General features: G+C 44.2%; 1 long non-coding RNA gene across 2 annotated transcripts in view; it reads right to left on the bottom strand.

The window, feature by feature from the left end:
- The window catches only part of LOC125322142, a 55,749-nt gene extending 34,699 nt beyond the window's left edge, over nucleotides 1-21,050 (bottom strand). The window contains exons 1-6 of one of the 2 annotated variants that reach the window (XR_007201866.1): nucleotides 20,864-21,050; nucleotides 20,501-20,604; nucleotides 18,658-18,754; nucleotides 6,132-6,374; nucleotides 5,669-5,759; nucleotides 3,983-4,611 (exon numbers count right to left, since the gene is read on the bottom strand). This is a non-coding gene — a long non-coding RNA (uncharacterized LOC125322142). Of the gene's footprint in view, nucleotides 1-3,982; nucleotides 4,612-5,668; nucleotides 5,760-6,131; nucleotides 6,375-18,657; nucleotides 18,755-20,500; nucleotides 20,605-20,863 lie in introns of those variants that run through there. The other variant, XR_007201865.1, reaches the window with a different exon arrangement.
- Between the last annotated feature and the right edge of the window lie 759 nt (nucleotides 21,051-21,809).

Here is a 21,809-nt window from a genome sequence, read left to right as displayed (position 1 = left end):
AATGCACTCGTTCCAGCAGGTCGAATACCTTCAGTGGGTGTTCTTCAAAGCCAGCTTCACTCTCTAAAGTGATCCCAATTAGCTTATTTATTCCCTTCTCAAAGTCCTTCCTTCTTTCTTCTGCCTCTCTCTTTGCTCGCTCAGGCAAGTTCTTAATTATCTCCCCACAAGTGTTGCTCAGGTGAAGCAGCTGAAAGCTGTGCTTAACTTGTCCTCTGATTAGCTGCAGAAGAACTAATGAAATATGGACAGGTGTAGTGAGCCTAGATGCACGTGTGTTTGCATGCTCATTTAATTCTTTTAGTTCCCTCCTCAAAAGGGAAACCCAATCCTGCTGGCGCTTGTGAACTCCTCCACTGCTTTTGGGGAGCTGGCATGGGCACAGTGTAGGATTCTGTCATGCCTCAAGTGCTCTGAAAGTTTCTGTTTCAAGGTAGTTTACAAGGATATCTTTGGAAAGGAGACCACAAAAGCTCCATATTATTTAGGGATCATCTTGAAGTCAAAGCATATGTAAATGCAGAGATAAGGAATGTATGAAAATAAACAACAACTAACCCCTCTCCCCTTTTCGATTTAATATATCCATACATTCATCCATTCTAACTCTACCTCCTCTTCTCACTTTTCTTATTTCTATGGCTGCAAGAATTCATGTTTCATCTACCTTTCAAAGGCTGGTGAGTAACCAGAACTTTGTCGGCATCTTCATTTCAAACAGTAAAAAAACAAACAGCCCTCCCTCAGCCCCCCCTCTCCCAGTCTGTTCCTGCCAGAAACATAGCAACCAGCACGTACAGCTTTCTGCAGGCAGCCTAGTTTGCATTTAATTAGTTCTGTGATATCCTAAACTTCTTTCAACCTCCGCCCCCAGAACATCACTGTAGAAATCCTCACTCTGGGAATGGCATGATGGAGCTGTCAAAAGCCCAGCATCTGTGCCAGAAAGTGTTTAGAGTGCTTGGATTCCTGAATCAGGACATGGTTTGCCTGGAATATAATCTGTGACCAGGAAAACAAAGAAATGTAAGGGTCTACAGAGGAACAAAAATAGGAAATGTAAACTCCATTTTATAAACTGGGAAATATGAGGCAGAGATGTGAAGCTACTTGCTCTCAGAACATCTGTCCGGCCTATCAATAACGATGACAGGATAGGTGCCTGCCCTCCCCTGATGGGAGAAGACAGGGGTTTTCTGAGGTGAGGAGGAACGTGGTGGAACAAGTAGTTCTAATTCCTAGAATCTTCTTTTCCCAGCCATGCATCCCCAAACCAGTTGTGAGTAGGTCTTTGTGAGTCCCATTGCAACAGGGCTTGCATTCTCACGGACTGTCCATCCAAGGGCCTTGAACAGACAAGGCAGAGTCACTGAACACTGGAGGGAAGGGGCTTGTATGGACCAGGATGGTAATTCCTCCAGGCACCTCACACTGGGTCAGGTAAGAGTGTTCAGGATCAATAAACCCCCCTGCTGCACCTTGCAGAAAACACCACCTCCACCTCCATGCAATTCCTGTTAGCTCTGCCGACTCCATCCCAGACGTGGGCCCTGCCTCCAAGTCCTCTGCTTGGACACTGCACCAGCAGTTACCGAAAATGGCAATGCAATCAGCGTGTGCCTGAATCTAGTTGCCTGCTGGTGATCCTTGTCCTTTCCTCTTCAGTCCTGAAGTTCCACCCACAGATGAATCATTCCCACTCCTCCCTCCTCCAAGGCACCAGGGGTTTCCCAATACAGTGCCAACCGTAGTGACATCCTGAGGTGGTCAATGAGATAGTCACTGTTTCTCCCCTGAGCAAAACCTCCCTTTTCTGTTCCTTTATCCCTAACCCAGAAGTGGCAGCCACAGGAAAGCTCCTCACAGTTTCCTGCATTTCTGCTAGCCAAAGCAAACCCAAAAACTGGAAAGCAAGCAGAGCTAAAGCAGGCATTGATATTTTTAATCAGTCTGTCAGCCCACTAACCCTCTTTGATGCTTCAACCAGGCTTGCAGTTGGCAAGAGTGCTGCTGACAGTGGTACCAGCACATTGAGGCAGGTCCTTTATCTCTATGTGACCAGAGCAATGCAGCTTCTTGCTCTGGCCATTAGCAACCTCTCAGCAGAGGAGGCAGCTGCATTCCCTTCCAGGACTCTGTGAATTAAAGCACAGGGAGCATTCACCTCATTCAACAGTTCCTCCCTCCCACCCCCTGCCACTCTGCTGCTGTTAAACTCACTGCAGCTTCAGCTTCTTTATCATCTCATTTGCTTTCTGATCTGACACCAGCCTGCCATGCAGCTGATCAAAGGTAGAAACCAGAGTGCAGCCGGGCTGAGCAGCCCCCAAATTCACACAAACATGTCACTTCCCATCTCTGCGTGTTAGACAACTTCACTTCTTTCTGTAACTGCCTCTTTTAATCTCTCTCTCCACGCATAACACACCCCTTTGCTTTCTCTTCATCCACTACATTAATTTCCTGTGCCCACATGCTGTCACCATTTCCCTTTTCTTTTTTGATCTTTCCCATCACTTTTCCCCCTTGCTTCCAAAGTCCCTCTGTCTCCCTAACAGTTCTCATTTCTTCACCCTCTCTCTTCCTACTCTTCCCATCGTTTTCACATTTTTTCACTTGATTATTTCGGTTTCTGCCTCTTCCTCTTCCTCACTCTTTTTGGAGGATCTACGTTGTTTCACAGGAGAGAAGTCACTTTTTGCAGTGTGGAAGTAAGGTCCCAGAAGGGATATTCATCCCTTCAAAGCTGCAGATAGACTATTATTAGTATCAACATTATCTTTATATATGCTCCTTGAATCAGTAAATGACCTCTCCCATGAAGTCTTTCATGGATCAGAAGCCTCTCAGCACTTGAGATCCTGTGTGGGGAAGAAAGAAAATCAGTAGTCTGTTTCTGCAAGAAATCAAGGAAGAAAGGGAAGAAAAGAAGAAAGAGAGGAGGCATGAAAGACAGGAGTCAAAGAGAAAAGAGAAAAGAAAAAATGGAAAAAGAGAAAAGAAAGGTCTTTGGGGGAGGGTGTGGATGATAGGCAGTAAACACAAGGATTTAGAATAGAAAACTTTTTGTACAACCCTGCTGAATTCCATTTTAACATAATCCCCAACTCTTGCACCTCATGCTAAACTAGCAATCTTTGGAATGTCTCTGGTAATTCTCCCAGTCACCTGCACAGGACTACAAACTGTCTTAATTTTGGATTTTGGATTACTTTTCAATATTTCAGTCTGCAATCAACTAACACTCCAAATGAGGAAGAAGACCAGTTCAGATCTGTTTAGGTTAAGAAATGAGTGATGATTCTGATCCCTTATGGCAAGCCCAGGCTCTTGTCTGTGATGGTAGAAAGACCATTTACAACAGAGGAAGGCATAGGAATCGCACTTGAGACAGGTGAGATAATTTTGCCTCCACTCCTCTACCGATCAGGCTTCAGCCAAAGCTTCAAAAGTTGGAAGTGAAGTTCCAAAGCTCAAACTGCAAAATTTGTATTGAGATATGAACATCTCTGAGGTCTTCAAGCAGGCATTTTGGTCTACACCCAGCTTGATTAAAGTATTCCTGGATTCAATTAACTGAAATATAATGGGATTATTTCATACCATGAAATCTGATTTTTTCTTTTTTTTTGGTTACAGTAAAGTGAGCAAGTGGTGATTACAGGGCTTAATACAGCAGACCTTGCTGTTTCACTGAAATAAAAAAGTGACATGAAATTAGGTCAGTTTAGCCAGAATTTCTTGTGGGAAGCAAGGAGTAGGGGAAAATATCTCTGGTTTTCCTTCATGAGATTATTTTTCATTAGATAATTCTTGAAAACATATTCTCTGGCACATTATACCAGAAGAAGAAACAGTTTAAATCAAAGACACTTCATTTTCATCAAAATAAAACACATATTGAATCAAGTGTTAAATACACACACAAAATAATTTCCCCAGAATATTCTTCAATAGAAAACATTTTTCAAAAATTAAGGTTTTAATTTCAGTTCCATGTCAAGCCCATATTTCAAAAAACTGAATCCTGAGAGTGGATAGTCACAGGTTTTATTTCACTGAATAGTGCCTCTGGGAACAATGGTCAGCATAAGGCCAGGCACAGGGCTGGCAGCAGCCCCTCACCTGCAAGATGCAGCTGTATCCAAGCCGGGAGTGACTTCCAGCACATTGATGGGCCATGGACCATTTTGAAATTCCACCATGCATTTCACTTCCCCACCCTGCTGAAACGAAGGGGCCAGCAAGGAAACTTCCACTTCACTCCGTAACTTCAGACCAGTCCTTGGTGAAGCGCCCATCCAAGGGCCTTGCTCACCACGGCAGTCCCAGCACTGAGCAACCAACCAAGTCCCCAGACATCAAGTTCTCTTGCTTAAATCCGTTAAGCAGATTTTATTTACAATATCTTTCTACGTCAGCAGCTCAGATTGTTCATTTTTGTAACCATACACCACCCCTTACACATCTGCAGATGCTCCCACATGAATATGCTCTAAAACTTATCCTTGTCCGTCATATTGGAGTACTTTAGCACATGGTGCTCTTTTTGAACCTCGTGATGTTTCCAGCTGAAGGTGTCTCTTGTGCCACAGGACACTTAAAAAACACCTAAAAGAAAAGAATTCACAATCTGTGGTCCCTAAATCCCCAGTTCTCAGCTTAATAATACATTTTCAGCTGTGCAGTTACAACATTCATAACTAGTGCTGAGAAAATAATTTGCAGCCAGTAATTTGCTGAAAGAATTTAGTCCCTTTCTCTGCTCGCAGATGGTCCCTGAGCAAAATCAAAATTTCCTCGAAAGTACTCATTATTTGAAAATACTCAACACATTTTTGGCAGGGCTTTTTTTTTTTTTCCCTTTAAAAAACCACCCTTGCAGATTGATCACAAAAGCATTGCTTGTGTATTCCATAGTTAGTATTCTAGCCATGAGCTGCTGGTTTGTTGTGATTAATCATAGGTTCATACTATGGTTTCCATTCCCCCACTGGAGGGAAAACAAAACCCCCGTAATTCTTACAGTCAGGTGTAGGCCTTGAAAAAACCCCAGGGGCTTTGATTTCCCTTGTGAAAAAGAAGCAGAGAAATTGCACTAGGGAATTTTAACCCCTTCAATCTCTGGTTCTCACAGGGTTTCTTGTATCTTTCATAGGGCCTACCGTTCCCACTTAATGTGGCTCCGTAGAAAGTCTCACAATGGTACAGCAGGACCACATATTTGGAACTGTGCATCCTAATGGCACAACACAAGGAACACTCCATCCTGCTCCCCAGTCCCCTGAAGTGAATCCAGCTTATTCCAGCGAGAAAACCCATGGTGAGGTTGCAGGATGCTGTACTGGAAGCACCTGAGATACGGGACAAACTGGGGAGTGCCAAGCAATGGGCATGGACAGAGGAGTCTTCTCCAGACCTGTGAGGCCTGACAGGTCTGTTTTTTTTAAAGAATCACTGCAGAGAACAAACAGATAAGGCTTCAAAAATTGATTGATAGGCGGGGTCCATCATTTAAATTCCATTAGCTCATTGCATGCCAAGGAACTGCATCCAAGGGAGGAATTTAGCATTGCGTTGAACTGTTCATACCAACACTTAGGAAAGAGAAATGCTTGCAAGCTTGTGAAGGCTCAGTAGGCCAACCAAATTCTTATGTTCTGCTCACCTGCCACTGCCAGCTTTGGGCTGTCCTGCTCTGCTCCTCTAGTTGGACACTGGAACTCATCCAGGACTGAGTGCAGACTGATGTCCTGGAGCTGAAAAGATGGGGGCACAGCACAGTAAAAATCCCTGAGCCATCCCTCCCATCCATCAATTGTGCTCTTTCTGTGCAAATATGTGCTGCTAATGCAAGCACAGACAGAATTGTGCCACTCTTTGCAGCTGCCACAGGGAAGAATCACATTTACATTACTAAATGCATCTTTCCAGCAAAACACAGAGTGAAGTCAGAAGACAGCCTTTGATAAGGAAGAAAGAGACTTTAAAACAAATAACCCACATTCACTAACATGTATTCAAATATAGACAAGAGGAACAGTGGTAAAAAAAGCCCAACCAAACCCCCTGACATTTCTGCTTCAAGCAGCCCTTATCACAGAGCGTGCGGGTTTTATTTTGGCTGTTACCTTTCCTTTTGATGGCGTCTTCTGAACTTCTCTGCAGTGTGGGGGATCCTGTCTCTTGCAGGTGTATTCTGTGCTAGCCTGCCCCAAGAAATGACTAGCCATACAGGTGTAAAGGCTTTTCTTCTCCTGAGAGATATTCTGTGTCCAAAGTGGAGCTCTGGGAGGAGGTCTGGGTTTTGACTTGTATCAGGAAGACGGGACAGAGATACCTCTTCTGCTGCTGCATATATAGAACCAGGATAACTATAAATGTTTTGAGAAAAAAAAAAAGAAAGTTTTTTCAAGGGGATGACAATTGCATTCAAATAAGTTCAGTATATGGGAGTTTCTGAATGTTAATCACATGTATAAAAACACCACACAAAACCTTTGGGACATATAAGGCGCACTAAGATAGCCTGGCTAGATAATTGATAAACGTAGTCCTTACATTTTCAATATGGCACTAGATTTATTTAATTTTTCGAATTGTGTGACAGGATGGTAGGAAGCGAGGAGTTTCCATAAATGGAAATGGGCAGCTGCAGCTAGCCTCAAACAGAAGAGAAAGGATTTAATGACACTTATACCAAAAAAATATCAGAAGCAAAATAGCTGTTGAAGATGACATTAGCACGTTTCAGAATTAGCCCTTTGTTAGGGTAGGTGAGGAGAGTCATGTCATTCAGAGCTGCTGTTTCTGAAGCTGTATTCTGGAAAATCCTAAAGTAGAGAGTTATTTCAACTGATATTCCAATACTTGTTTCTAGCTTTTTTTTTTGATGGCAGAAAATGTATTTTAAAAAATGGAACTGAAACAAAGAACAATTCAGAGACAGGAGGTCAATTCTGTGGCAACTTCCATGGCAATGGAGACATAAAAAATAAAACACTGCAGCTTTTATAAAAGGTAGGTTTTTCATGGCTAGCACATTTTCTGTCTATTGTAAAGTTAAACAATAAGGAATTTCCTCCATCCTAAAGCAAAGGCTGAGCCATTTAAGCCTTGCCATGTTTGAAATACAAGGCAAAAATCTCAATCCAAACTTAGCAGTTCACACCACCCAGGACGTCATTCACCACAGACCTCTCTGCCCCAAGCATCAGAATGTCTCAAGTTCAGATCCAGGTGTGAATTGGGTTTGTGTGGCCAGGTTTGGGTAGCGGAGCAGGGTCTACAGGGATGGCTTCTGTGAGAAGCTGCCAGAAGCTTCCCCCTTGTCCGGCAGAGCCAATGCCAGCTGGCTCCAGGATGGACCAGAGATGCTGGTAATGCCTTTGCAACATACTTAAGGAGATAAAAAAAAACGGGTTTGTGCAGCTGTGATTTCACTCAGAGGAGACCAGAGTGAGAATATGGGAGACAATCATCCCTGCAGACACCAAGGTCAGTGCAGAAGGAGAGGAGGTGGTGCTCCAAGTGCTGGAGCTGAGATTCCCCTGCATCCTGTGGTGCAGACCATGGCGAAGCAGCCGTGCCCCTGCAGCCCATGGAGGTCAGTGGAAGCGCAGAGATCCACCTGCAGCCTGTGGAGGAGCCCCATGCTGGAGCAGGTGGATGCCTGAGAGGAGGCAGTGACCCTGTGAGATGCCCATGCTGGAGCAGGCCCCTGGCAGCGACCTGCAGAGAGGAGCCCACACTGGAGCATATTTGCTGGTAGGACTCGTGACCCTGTGGGGGACCCACACTGGAGCAGGCTGTTTCTTGAAGGACTCAACCCATGGAAAAGTGACCCATGTTGGAGCAGTTCATGAAGAACTGTTGCCTGTGGGATGAACGCACATTGAAGAAGGTCATGGAGGTATCTCCTGTGAGATCCCAAGACCCCATGCTGGAGCAGGGGAAGGACTCCTCTCCCTGGGCAGCAGCAGAAACAGCATGTGGTGAACTGTCTATAAGCCCATTCCCTGTCTTCCTGTGCCACTGAGGGGCAGGAGATGGAGCCTGGGAAGGATGGAGGGATGAAAGGAAAGGTGATTTTAATGGATTATTTTACTTCTCATTATCCTGCTCTGATTTTGTTAGCAATAAATTTAATTAATATCCTCAACTTCAGCGGTGTGTAGTTAGTGAGTGATCTCTCCTTTTCCTTATCTTAGCTCAAGGACCTTTGGTATATTTTTTTCCCCCTGTTCTTTCCAGTTGTGCAGGAGAGTAGTGGAGTAGCTTTGGTGGGTGCCTGGCATCCAGCCACGGTCAATCCACTACAAGATGCAAATTCCCTAACTTGTTAAAAAGTCTCACCAGCTAGGGAGTCAGAAGAGGACAAATGTTACAGAGTCTGTGGTTAGACACCTCTCGAATCAAGACAATAAGAAAGCAACAAAATCTTTCCTGTTGTTTAAGCTCAAGGTTTATGCCAGACAATACATGATACTCTAACCAAGGGTAGAAGGATATAGTGAGCCCAGGCTTTATTAAGGTCTGGCTGTACATGATTTACTTTTCATTAGGTTTAGTTAGCAGATAAACACTAATTCAGGCAAGACTTCTAACCTTGCTTAATACTTTAGTCTTAAAACAGAATAATATCTCCAGCATCATTAAAAACAAACATTTAGATGGGAACAAATTAACTCATATCCATTCAGCCAGCTGCAAAGACCTCCTTTCTATTACTGCTATTTCAGAGAATTTATGTTAGCCATTCTCAAACCACCTCTTAAAGATACATGACTTTTGCATTAAGCCTGTAAGACCATAAAATTCAGGCCTTTCCACCTAAGTAAGCAAGTGACTCCCTGAGGCCCCCGTGATTTCTTGGAGAACGCCCTGTAAGTGGGGAACCATCTAGTCCATCTCTCTGCCACAGGGTGAGCAGTGGTCCAACAAGCAGCTGCCGTAGCTTTGTAAGTCATCTAAAACTGCAAAAAGCCACCTATCCTAAAATACTTATTTAGAAGTCCAGGTCTTTACCCAATAGCTTCCAGAGAAGGGAATGTACCCCTGGAAATACATCAGGGATAAAATAAAAAAGGAATGCAGTCTCTGCTTTGACACCTGTTTTGTTCATGGGTGATCAAGTCCTTTCTGATCTTTTATCCACTGTCCTGAGTCTTAAAAGCAAGAACCTCCAGCTCCAGGCAATACAAAGAAAGCTGCAGAAAGCAACGGCAAAACACTCACTGCCTGTGACTTGCTTCTGTGCTAAAAGCTGGAGCAACCTCTCCTTTGCTTTTCCACTTACATTTTCTCTGATTCTTTCTGACTAAACAAGAACAAGCCATATTTATTCTTAGTAAAGTTGCTGGGTCACCATAAGCCCAAATTTAAGTTCTGGTGGAAAAGGCTTTTCTGCAGACAGCATCTGAAAACTGCCCGCTCTCAGATCCCACTTCCTATCCCAAAGCACTTTGAGGAAGTCTGGATACACATCTGAACTTTTCAGCTTGATGTACTATCTCCCTGTGACTCATAGAAATGTTTCTATGAATATTTAATTCTTTTAAGTTCCAAAAGGAAAAAAAAGGCTCAAAAGGGAAAGAAAAAGACTCAAACAAATACCATAGCTGCCAACATCTTGTGACAGAAAGTCAATAGCTTTTAAATCTGCATAAAATTACATACATTTCCATGAAATTACCTGCATTTGCATATAGTGATGCTACCAGGGAGTTGCAGCTCCTCCTCAAGACTCCCAAAATTCTGTCTTCTCCCATCATCCCAAGAAAACATAAATTCAGTCATCCTTGACCTCTGAAAGCACTGGGAAAATACAGGAGGGAATTGCTGTGGCAACCCCATAGCCTACTGGAAATTCATGTCTGACCAGGGACATGGGCCAGCAGCTTCAGGAAGTGTCCTGAGACATCTCTCCCTTTCCCTATCTCTTTCTCTCCTCCTTGGCAGTGCCAGGTGGAGACTGGGGAGAACAATTTCTAGCTGGCGGGATAAAGTCTGTCCTCGTCCTTACTGCCTGTGTTCCTCACCACGTGCAATTGAGGGGACAGCGCCCACAGCATGCCCAGCCAGGTGCTCTCTCCAGTCCTTGGGGGGATCAGGGATCCCTCTCAGCCTCTCATGAGCTGGGGCAAGGCCAGCCACTGACATCCTGTGCAACACTATGGGTTGAGAAAGGAGGAAAATAGGGTCTGGTGGTAAAAATTACTAGCCTAGGGGTTTCTGGAGTGCATGGAGGGGGAAAAGCAAGAGATGGCCCAGAGATGGAGAGTGACTGCAAACTAGAGCCTGGAGCATGTTTGAAAAGGCACAGGCAATAATGGATTTTATCCACAGGCAGAAGTGGTGTCTCTAGAGAACCACAAAGAAAGGGGAACCCAGCTACAAACCATGTGACTGAATGCCATCACAAAATATTTAGGCAGAGCATCTCCCAGCTGCTGTGATGGCTGCCATACCTTCCTGGCCTCCCAGCCCTGTGCTGCTCCTCCCAGTTGTGTCAGCACAGCCACATTTGTGGGGCAAACCCAGGAACCTCAGTTCACATTGTAGCGCCCACTCTGGGGAAGCCAGCAAGATGGGGGGCACAATATATGGGGGGAAAATGTGTGTGAACCACCTACCAGCCATTTTAGAGACATTGGAAATTGTAATCCTGGAGATGAGTCTGGGGTAAGACAAGATACATTGCTTTTCACTACCTAACAAAACCCAAGAATACATTTGATGAACAATTCCTTCCCGCAGCAGTCTGTCATTTTGATTCTAGCAGATAGATATATTCTGGAGATCATCCTGCTGCCTGGAGTGATAGCTGGGGGATCACGGAGGAACCTATCCACAGAACCAGAGTATCCTGGCAGCTTCTTCCATGGTCTTCCCTCGTGTTAGGGAAAGAGCAGGATGCAAACAGTTTTGGCTTTTTCCTGCCTTCTTACTGCAGCCCCTCAGTCCAGCAGCCAAAGGTAGTTTGATGTACTTAGGTTTTCCCTGGTGACATTTGCCCACCAAAAACTGAACCTGAACCCACTAGCCTGCTTTCTCAGAGGCTACAAAACAGGTTAGTAATGAGTTAGATCAAAATGGGGAGTGCTTTGTGTCCCACCCCCAGGCCCTGGCCTCCCTGTATGTAACTGCTTTTGAAATATATTTGGTAACACACTGAATGTATTTAAAGGGATTGTGGAACTGGCCAATTTTCATGCTAATTAAAGTGCAGGAGATGGAAGTGAGCTGTTTGAAATACATTACAGCACCGAGGAAAACATATTGTGCGCTATCTCATATTTTTCAAGAGCCCATATTCAAATCCACTTTCAATCTGTGTGCACTGTGCTGCTGCTGCTGTTGCTGCTGCTGCTGCTTGCGTTACCAATCCACAGGCAGCATTCGTCCTGCCCCTGTGCTGGCCCAGCCCTTGGCACAGGATGGACCTGGATGCGTAGCCTGTCCCTGGGGACAGGGAGAACTAGGTCAGTGGCTTGGAAAGGAGCTGGAGCACCAGTCTCTCACATGGGGGGAGGCGGGGAAGGGAGAAGATTACTAATCCCCACAGACAGCATAGCCAAAGGGGACAATATTTAAATTTCCCAGAGCCCATGCTTACAGAGGAGAGAGCCCAGGCTCACAACTGTGTTTTTCTTGCAAGGGCTGGGGAAAGCGTGAGGTTCAAGTAAATGTCTGGGGGAAGGGAAATCTCATGCAGAAAGGCATTTGCAGAGCATGTGAGCATCCTTTCATCACTTCCCAGGATAGCTGGTTGGTTGGGTCACACCCCAGTGTCCCAAGTAGACAAGAGTTAGACTAGCACCTCTGAGCCAGGGGCATAGGTGTGGCTTTGACCTGGATTTCATCTCCTTAGGCTGCATGAGCTGCTTATCAAATACAGGGCAATTTGCTTACCTGGCAGATCTGTTAAGACCAATGGTTTTGTCCTGCTTGCTCAGATAAGTTTAGAAATACATTTCCTTAGGAGATTTTAGATGTTGCCCCTTTGTTTACACAAAGCTGCTTACTCTACAGAAAGAGACCCCTTCAGAGTGCATGTTCATGTGTATGAACCAGTTTCAGTGTCTGGCTTGGGAAAAATCTCCATGTAAATCGGTGGGAACATCTTTGAGTACTTCCCAAGGCAATGATGCATGTCCAAGGGTCCTCTGGGTTCACCTCTGCATGTAACTTTGCCTCCCTGCAGAGGGTGGCTGGCAGAGGGGATGATCTTCTACTTGCACATATCCCCAGGAAGACTGTAGAGAGAAAGACCTGTTTCTATGAAGAGCCACCATAGCTATAGGACTCTTTTCCATGCATAATTGCTCGGATGTAGGCATTATTTGGCTATTTTCCTTGTTTTCACCTCCTTTCCCTCTCTCACTGACCTTTGGATACAGGGTCCACAAGCATATTTGTCCCCAGGGCTGGGAGCTACCAAGCTGTACTGTCAAGTGCTGAGCTGTGTTTCTTCACCCTCAGGAGGAAATCTGCTCCTTTAAATATTTGTCTGACTCCCTGACAGCTCTTTGACAGAACATTTTGACTGTAAACTTCCCTGTTTACAGTAGCATTTAGTGGCAGAAGACATCTCTATCAGAGCACCCTCCCCTTTGCAAGCAAAGCCCTGTTCCTGGCTGGCAACAGATTTTCCTTCCCTGTTTCAGCTCATATCTGAGTTCTTTCCCCTCTGTTATCTTCTGTGAGGACTTCATTTCCCAAACCAGAATTTGGAAAGACAGCTGCCCTGGGGCTGCTGTGAAGATTGCAAAGGTTAGGTAGCAGCAGGTGAGCTGATAAAAAAGAGAGATTCTTCCCACACGGATTCCACCAAAGGACAGAGGTGGTGGAACAACGGCAAAAAGAGCAAATCCCTGTTCTAGTGAAATAAAGGCAAGTGTCTCTCTTAAATGTTAATTGAGAAGTTTTCCTTCTTTCCTTCAGAGTCTGGCAAGTAATGTGCGTGTGGGTGGAGGAAGACAGGAATTACCTAGCAAATCTGGGAACACCCTGAAAACCCAGGGATCACGTGGTTTTAGAAGTGGCAGCAGCTCTTAAGAGGCAGCTGAGGTAAGCCAAGAAGACACGTAGGAGTAGGGGAATTAGGCAGCCCTGTCTGAAGCTGTTTCAGCTTTCTGGTGTCAGGCCCAGATGAAGTCCTTGCCTTTGGATAGAAGCCATCACCAGATAGAGCAAATTTCTGATTTAGCTCCATGAAGGCGAAGCAGTTGACTGGTCAGTGCACTAATGAATTTGAAAAGACATGCCTGAATTAAGTCAACCCTTAATGAAGAGCCTCAGAAAAAATAGCCTGGTTTCATAAACTTGTGGCAGACTAAGCCTTTTAATAGGGATAGTATCTAGATTGCCTGTGTGACACTGGAGATCACCGAGTACTTACACCCTGCTGCCTGGCAGTTTACAGCATGAGAGGTAAATAGGAGTGCTTGCAGGAATGAAGAGACTGATTGATAAATGATTCCCATTGAAGCATGGACCAGAATAACAGAGTAGGCAGGGCCTGTGCATCAGTTTCACTGTGAAGTCAACAGCACAGTGCTGCCAAGATTTCATCTGTGGTGTCTTCTCCAGGTAAAGGAGAGCTGGACCTTTGCTGATGTTGGTGGTACTCATGTTTTTTGTCCTGCTCAAACAGAATGTTGAGGAGAACCATGCATGGTAAGCTGAGCAGGTTACAAGATCTTACTCCTTCCAAGATGATGACAAAGTTAGTAGTCCCAGAGACTCAGTATCCTCAAGGTATCTATGCCCAGCTCTTCAGGCTCTTTACAATGCTCAGATTGGGACCACAAATACTTTTTCTGCCGCAAAAATCTGCGTGTCTGGCAGAATCACAGATACTCATCTTCAGAGGAGTGCACTGTCACCCGGAGGAGGGAGGGACGATCCCCTACAGGTTTTCTGAAGTGCACTGCCATTGTTCAGAGTGCAAGTGGGCTGAGGAGCTTAACAGATGGCTGCAGTGAGACACGGACTCTCTACAGATGGTGAATTCGTTCCCTCTGAGATCAGTGGTGGGCTGGATGACAGCCCAATATGGTTGCAGACTCCAAAAGCCTGTATTACCCCCACACACCCTGTTATCATGACATTTTCGTCTTTGGAAAAGGCAAAGGGATTTAGAGAGACAGAAACAGACACATACATGAGTAGGGAGAAAACAGTGAAAATGGCAGATGGCATAGAAGCAGGTATGTATCCCTCTAAGAGGCTGTCAGCATGGGAAGAGAGGGCAACGCAGTTACTGCTCACTAGCTTCCCTTGTGGACATCCCTTCCATTCCAGGGACATCCACAGGATGGGCACTGTGGTTTACAAAACATAACTTTCATAAACACCAGATCTCAGTAAGCAAAATGACTGAAGATGACATCCCTGAGAAAATCTCCCAAGAAGCCCTTGTCCTAAAGGATTTTTTCTTTGAGGCCATAGTCACATTTTTAAGCACTGTCCAATCTCTGGATGGATTTTTTTGCAACCAGCTCTTAAAAGGCTGGAAGCCTTTTACAGACTTGATCAAACCAGTAGATCACACATAACAGGAATGAGATGGAATTAGATGTCAAACGAGCTCCTGCTGTGAGCAGCCTCAGATTTGAATGGATCCCCACCTTACACCTGCCATCCCATAACAGAACACCAGATTTCACATCAAATAAGCAGTTTATCAGGTTTTATCAAGGGAAATAGTTTGGTTTCTTAGCTATTTAAAAGCCAAACCAGGAAAGTATTTCAAACCAGAAATAGCATAAATTCTTTCATAGGTGTTTTTCTTTTTGTAACCAAGTCATGTTTTGAAGACAATCCTCCTCCTGCTGATATTTCAGCAATGCAACACTACAAGACATCACTAAGTCCAGGGTTTAGGAAGCCACATCTTCATTCATTTGAGGATGATCTTGGGCTGTTTAATGATTATGGTGGATAATACCAGGAGTCTTGGATGCAGTTCCAGGTTCCACAGCAAACATGTAGGTCAGAGAATTATCTCAGCAGTCAGCATCCGTTGACTCATAGAAAGCCTGACTCACAGTTATTGGTATCTACAAGAGTTCCTTTTATTTCTGTATTTCCCTATAAGTTTATGAGATGGTACCCACAGGGACTAATGCCATATTATCTCAGGAGCAAGCTTAAATTCAGCAGGCTGGTATTCAGCAAACATCCCAAGCCAGGTGAAGGTCTGTACTAGAATGAATCTCCTGATAATTCCTCTTCCCAAAGCCCCAGGGCTTGTAGGCAGAACAGCACAGTCCTTGAAATTCACTTTCCTCCAGTTTTAACAGAGCATTTGCAAGGAAGTTTCACAAGAGCAGCTATTCCAAAAGACACTGCTGCTAGTTCTAGTGGCAGAATAAATCTTATGATTCAGCATCCAACACCTTCTCTGGAAGCTCTGAAGCAACCCTAGAAATACTCCCTTTCCAAGAGGAAAAAAAATAAAAAGAAAAAAAAAAGCCAGAAGTCATTTGAAGCATTCAAGTAGATTTGTAGACATGAAAAAACAGAGAAGCTATGTCTCGCTGAACATAAACTTGCTTCTGCAAAGATCTTACTTTAAAATTGATGGAAAGGCCCCTTGTGTTACATTGTTCCCCCATATAAAGTAGTGTTAGAACACCTTGCAGGATCAAGCACAATATGAATGGCAAACCCTAAAGCTGTATATTGAATTATGGAAATATCACACAGGTACTATTGTTCCCAGGATGCTATATGGCAGTGCAAGTTGATCCCAGTGGCTTTGCCAAGAGGTTCTGGGGTTATTCCAGAGGTATTACTTTTAGCTTGGTCTCTCGAGTCTGCTAAATACTTCTCAATACAAAAACCATGATGTTAAGGTGCTAAAACCACACGCGGAAAGAGTGGGGCAGGGAAGCCTGCAGCAGAGAGAGAAGAGTTCTCCCTAGTCATGCTCCTTTACCCCTCCCCAGCTCTTTTGTTCCAGGGTATTTCCCAACAGCTTCCAAGGTTCACCTCTGGAAACAGCCAAGGCCTGGAGCCATTGCAGCCAGGCATGCTGCAGTACAGCCACCAGCCCTTGCTCTTGTGGAGAATCCTCCTCCCAGAGGACTGCTTCATTTATTTCATTTGTCTCCTTTCCATCTCCCACCCTGTCCTCAGGGGAATACAACCCAGGCAGATAAGCTAATGAGACAATTAGCTCTCTGCTCCCTGATTGAAGGGCCCTTTATTTCCCTAACCAGCCAAGCCAATTCTCAACATCGTTGAGTGCTTGACTTTATTTCTGCAATGTGATTCATCTTCCCTCTTGCTGATGTATAAACCTACCATAAAAAAGTGTTATTGGTGTTGCCAAGTTAAGCACTCGCTTGTTAGCAAACACTTAGGCCTAAGCCTGTTTGGGGAACCTTAATTCACCCTCTTCCTCCTCCCACTCCACAATTCACCTTGCTTGTGAAGGCAAACCTTAAGGCCTTGGTGAAATACATGCCCTATCCTACAGTGGTGCACAGAAAGCCCATTCCACACTCAGCACACACATATTGGACAGTGATCTATGAGGAATGATGAGCTAAGAGATATTTTATTTTGTGAGATATTTTAGTTGTGAGTGGCTGCCTCACAACTTGACTTGCCACCCACCTGCTCTTGCATGTCTGCAAAGGAGATTATTGCAATGCAGCAGGCAAAGCCTGGGTACAGCCACAATACAAGAATCATTGTGAAATGTAACCCAGCATGCCAAAATTACATCTCAAAAACCAGCACCTTCTGGAAGGTTGCACTGCAAACTCTGGCAGAAGGGGAAGATGGAGATCAGTGAAAAATTTAGGACCTACTCCCATTTCCCTACAGGCCAAAGATCCTACCTCCCAGGTGATCATACAGCAGCCCTTATATTTGGAGTCCACCTTCCTCTACTTTCAGGCGAGTATGGAAAGTAGATATCTGAGGCAGTTGTTCAGGAAGGACTGCTTTGTCTGCACTCTGGCTGGCAGTGCCTTGCTCCTCCTCTGACCCTGTGCCATGGAGAGAGAAGCAACCTTTCAGAGCCCAAGCTCCTCTGAGGTGAGAGACAAGGTAGTTGGCTTGCTTTTGTCTCTATATGTGGGGAAATGCAACAGTGAAGTTTAGGAGGTCTGCAGGATCTCTCAGTCGCCACACAAGGTCCCTGTTTTCCTCCCCTGCCCCTGCCACCCACTCCCACTGACCCATACAGTTGTGACCATGTCACACAATGCTGTGGTGCAGCTGTCAGACTATTAGTCACTTATCAGCCTTTCCTTGGCAGCACCCTGTCCACCAGATTGGGAACAGGTTTTTTTTAGTTGCCCCCATTTCCATACCAAGTGGGAAAAAGATAAATGGCCGACTGCCTGTGCCTGAAGCGCCCCTGCTAACTGTTGGGACAATGTTCAGTGTTGGTGCCTGACCACAGCCCATGAGAGGCTTTCCAGTCCTGCAAAATGCATGCTCTATTCAACACTTCCTATTGCATTCTTGATAATTTAAGATGTAATATCTCTTACTGATTTCTTGATAGAATGTTCCCCCAATCCCAGTAAAAGCTTACAGCGTGGCTTCAAAGACACATCTGCCTAACACACCCATGTCCTCTCCCCTTTTGCATACAGTTGCTTCTAAGGAAGGTTGCAAGAGGAAGAGGAAGGATGGAAGCCAATGCTGAAGTTCTCACTAGATTCATCTTTTTCTTAGTCAAGTCTGAAAGGAAACCTGAATCCAGGATAACCTGAATACTATTAATTATTTTAGCCCCAGACTTATTTGCTGTTCCTGGTTCCTCTAGCCATTCCTGAAAACTCACAGATGTCCTATTGCATGACCGAGAAGAGGTCTCCTAAATACAAACACAGAACAAAATAACTGTCAGGTTTATGATGCATCACTCTATTCAGACATAGAAGCCTTTTTGCCCAAAAATTTCTATTCAGGCAGAATGTGAAGGCTTTTGCATTTATCCCAGAATTTACAAGTGCAGGAACAGCTATAGAGCAGGCTGAGGTCTACAGTTCATGCCCTGAGAGCCCATGGAAGAAGGCTCAGTGCAAAATAAATTCACATTGTTTCCACTTGGGATCTCGCAGACAAGTAGCTGGCAAGTTCATCTACATCACTGAACCTCTTTCCTTTAAATGTGTGTTCAAGTATATTAACTCTCTTCAGCATTGCAGGAGGCCAAGAGGTGCAGAAGGACTTCTGTTGCAAAGATTCTAAGAACTGCTAACTGGTAATCATGCAGTATTGTAAATATTTGATTTTAAAGACATAAAGGGGTGGAAAAAAGGTATTGGATTCATAAAATTGCAGTATATGTGCAGCTAGATTCAGTGGCCTCTGCCCAGTTGGGACTATAAGGATTAAAGAGCAAAAGTTTGCAGAAACATTTGAAGACCTTAGAGGAAAGCTTTGCTTTCCTCCACTGCTTGACAGATACAGCACAGCAAACAGAGAGTTAAGGCTTTTCCCCTGCTACACTGCAGCAAAAATGAGAGATTTAAATAGACTGAAAATGTAAATCCAACATTTACTCCATAGACATAGTGAAGCAGAGCAGAGGGGAGGGGAGTGAGGGAGGATAGATGATCATTGGATGTGTGAGAAGAGAGATGCATCACATAGTATATATTTTATATGTATTAATATTCATACCAGTTCTTTCTTTTCTCCCTCCAGGCTCTGTCTGCTGCTTCAGTTCATCCATCCGGCTTCAAGAGGGAGATGGATCTTTCAGCCGTTTCCTGCAACTCTAAGATAGAATCTAATCATCAAAATAGCATGTGGTTCCTTTCTTAGCAACATTGCAGGGAGATGTTGGGACATCTACAGTCAGAGTCATCCTAAGAGAGAAAGTGAAGTTTGCCAGAAGGGTCATCCCATGCTCCCTGTGAAGATCAGAGGTGTGCTTGGGTGGTGACATTTTGGGAAAGACGGAGAGTGATCCTATTCTCCCTGAGTCCAGAGGGAGCACCTGTGCTTTTAGAGATGCACGGAGTTTTAAATACTACTATCCCATATCTGAAGGTCTGGAACAACACATGGGACAGACTAACGCTGTGAGAGTCTTCAAATATGGAACAGAGGAATAGAGATAACCATACCTTTGGAAAAATATTGTGCTCTGTGATAGTGGAGTGGTGGTAGTCAAGCCCAGTAAAAAGGCAGTATTTTCTTCTATTTATTTGGAAACGAAGAAAGCCTTGGTGTTGAGGAAGGAGGAAGTCAATTGTCCAGGGCCCTTGGCTGGGTCTAAAAAGACGTCAGCCTAGAGGCAACAGCATCAAGATCAAGAAGTAATATACAGGTTACAGTGCATGAGAAGAGAATTTCAATTTGCTGAAAAGAAGATGAGGCTGAAGTTTATGCTTAAAGGCTGCTGCAGTATTTTCATTCCAACACTACTGAAGATTGTCATGAAAAAAATCCATTTTCTGAACTGTGTTTGGAAGAGAGACAGTAGCAGTCCTGGAAGACTGATGTTTCCCTCAAGACTCAGGTGCTTCAAACTAAGAAAACTTGATGGCTGTGCTTAAAAAGCACTATGTGCCCCAAACAAGTGTCACAGCAGAGAAATAAATTGCTCTTAACCAAACCAAGGAAAGGTGAGACTTAACAGCCTTTTCTCTTGTCTTGCAAAGCTCTTCTACCTATCATGCTGGTATTCATGCCTAAGGACTCCCTTGGGAATTCTTGCTTTCTATTTGGGAATCAAAAAACCTGGACTTTGATGAGGAAAAAACTGCCAAATATTTTTCACGGAGAGCAATTTAATGCAGAGGAAGACAGGTACTGTGTGAAGCCCAGCGCATACGTGTGTGGAGTCCAGCTCTGAGGAGCACTCCTTCTGGAAGCCAGCCCAATGTGGTGAGTGGAAGCAGACCCACACCATGGTCTGGAGTCTCTTCTGAGAACACCAGGGAACCAGGTTTAAAGGCATGACAAGAGCTGTACCTGTGTTTCTCCAGCTGAGTACAAAAGGTTTGGACATGTAGCATGTATTTGCACTTTTCCAAAATGCAGTGAAGGGAAAGCTATTTTATATTTGTAAGGAGGAGGATACCCTCTCTTTTCCTCAGCAAACAGTGATTCATGTAGGTAATGCAAAGGACTGGTCTTCCACCATGGAACAGCTCTTCTCGATTTTGGAATGCAGAAGCTGGGTTTTGGTGAGCTGGACTGGGTAAAAATCACTGCCACTCTTTATCTTTGGACATTACAACCAATAGATGTGTCCTTATTTTTTTGGGAAAGTGTACAGAAGATTTACCATCTTTCTTCCCACAGAAACTGACAGTGTTCACAAAATTAGCATCCAGGAGATAAAAGTTCAGACCACAACCGGCTGCCAATTCACATAGCACAATTTAAGTCAGTGCCACTTTACAGGAAAGCTTTTACAGGAAGTGCTCAGGAAGGTTTTTGATCTATGGATGTAAAGTAAGTACCTTTTACCCTTGCCATTATTTGGTACAGAAGGAAGAGATTTTTAGCCTACCATGGAAACACAGATTTGTCAGTGTTGTTTGTATTACAGTCACATCCAGGGCCTCCTACTGTGATAGACGCTGAATAAATATGTAAGCGAGAAGTCCACACCACCTAACAAAGATATCCAAAAGGAAAGAAGTGAAACAGCTTGTCCAGCACCATGAAGCAAAGCAGATACAGAAAGCAACACAGACTGCTTAGTCACATGTACTACTTTGTGGAAGCTGTGTATTTACTGAGGTTATAACTTCTTTACAAACGCATGCCTTCAGACAAAGGCACTTTAATTCTGCTGCTATTGTCAACCAAATATATATTTCCTGATTAGTTCATTACTCCCAATGAATCTCTTCAGCAGTGTCATCCTTACCTGTAACTCCTGAAATCCATCCTAATTCAAACACACCGAATCAGAGCTGGGTATGAAGTCTTTCTTGCAGCCCCAGAACATTCACACGTTCACACGTTTCATGATGGTTAGCGAAGTCTTGTTTCCTCTGGGCAGGGTTCAGCTGCAAGAAGCTTCTCTGTATTTTAGTAACAGGTGCTTCACTCAATATCTGTATCAAGAGAAAGTAGAACTTTCTTTTCTCTCCATGCTATTTTGCAAAAAACTGGACTAGTTCAAAAGTTCTTGGCAAATGAGAGGAAGGAGACAGAGCGTGCTCCTTTTGTCTTATATCTTAAGCATGCAAGATAAATGTCATGCTGATTAATATTTATTTTCCTCAGCCCAAAATGAAAAGGAATTTAATTCTCAAATTAAATTGAAGAATCTGAAAATCCAAAATATGTTTTACTGAACACATTTTATTTTAATCACTTTTAAAACCTGTATGAAAAAAACCCCAGTCCTTTGCTGTACTTGGCATGCATTTTCACTCTGACGAAAAGCTTCTAAAAGACTAGTTGAAAATGCTTTTTCCTTGAAATTTTTAAACACACCAAATGAATCCCTCAGGCAATTTTTTTTTCCAAGTTGGTATTTTCTAGTGGAAAAAGATTCCCATTTTAACCTTTCATTAATAAAATTTCTAGCCTGACTGAACACTCTTAGCTAAGTTGTGAGTGAATAGCTCGCTTCAGGAATCATTAATCCAGACCTGATGGGAACTGGTGTCTTTGCAGCCTGTGGCTGTACATTGAAAGAAGGTGTCCCTGTATCTTTTCTCTGCTGCTGAACCACGTGGTGTCAGGGGGAATGTTGGTGGGGGGCCATGGGGAGAGCAAAGGGCAGAGCAAGCATGTTCTGGGAAGAAGCGTGGTTGAGTAGGTCACACACGTGTGGGCTGGTGGACAGGGTCACTGAAGATAAG

Source organism: Corvus hawaiiensis, chromosome 2 (genome assembly GCF_020740725.1).
Source record: "Corvus hawaiiensis isolate bCorHaw1 chromosome 2, bCorHaw1.pri.cur, whole genome shotgun sequence".
In the NCBI taxonomy this organism is placed as follows: domain Eukaryota; kingdom Metazoa; phylum Chordata; class Aves; order Passeriformes; family Corvidae; genus Corvus; species Corvus hawaiiensis.
This window is presented reverse-complemented; position numbering and strand designations above follow the sequence as displayed.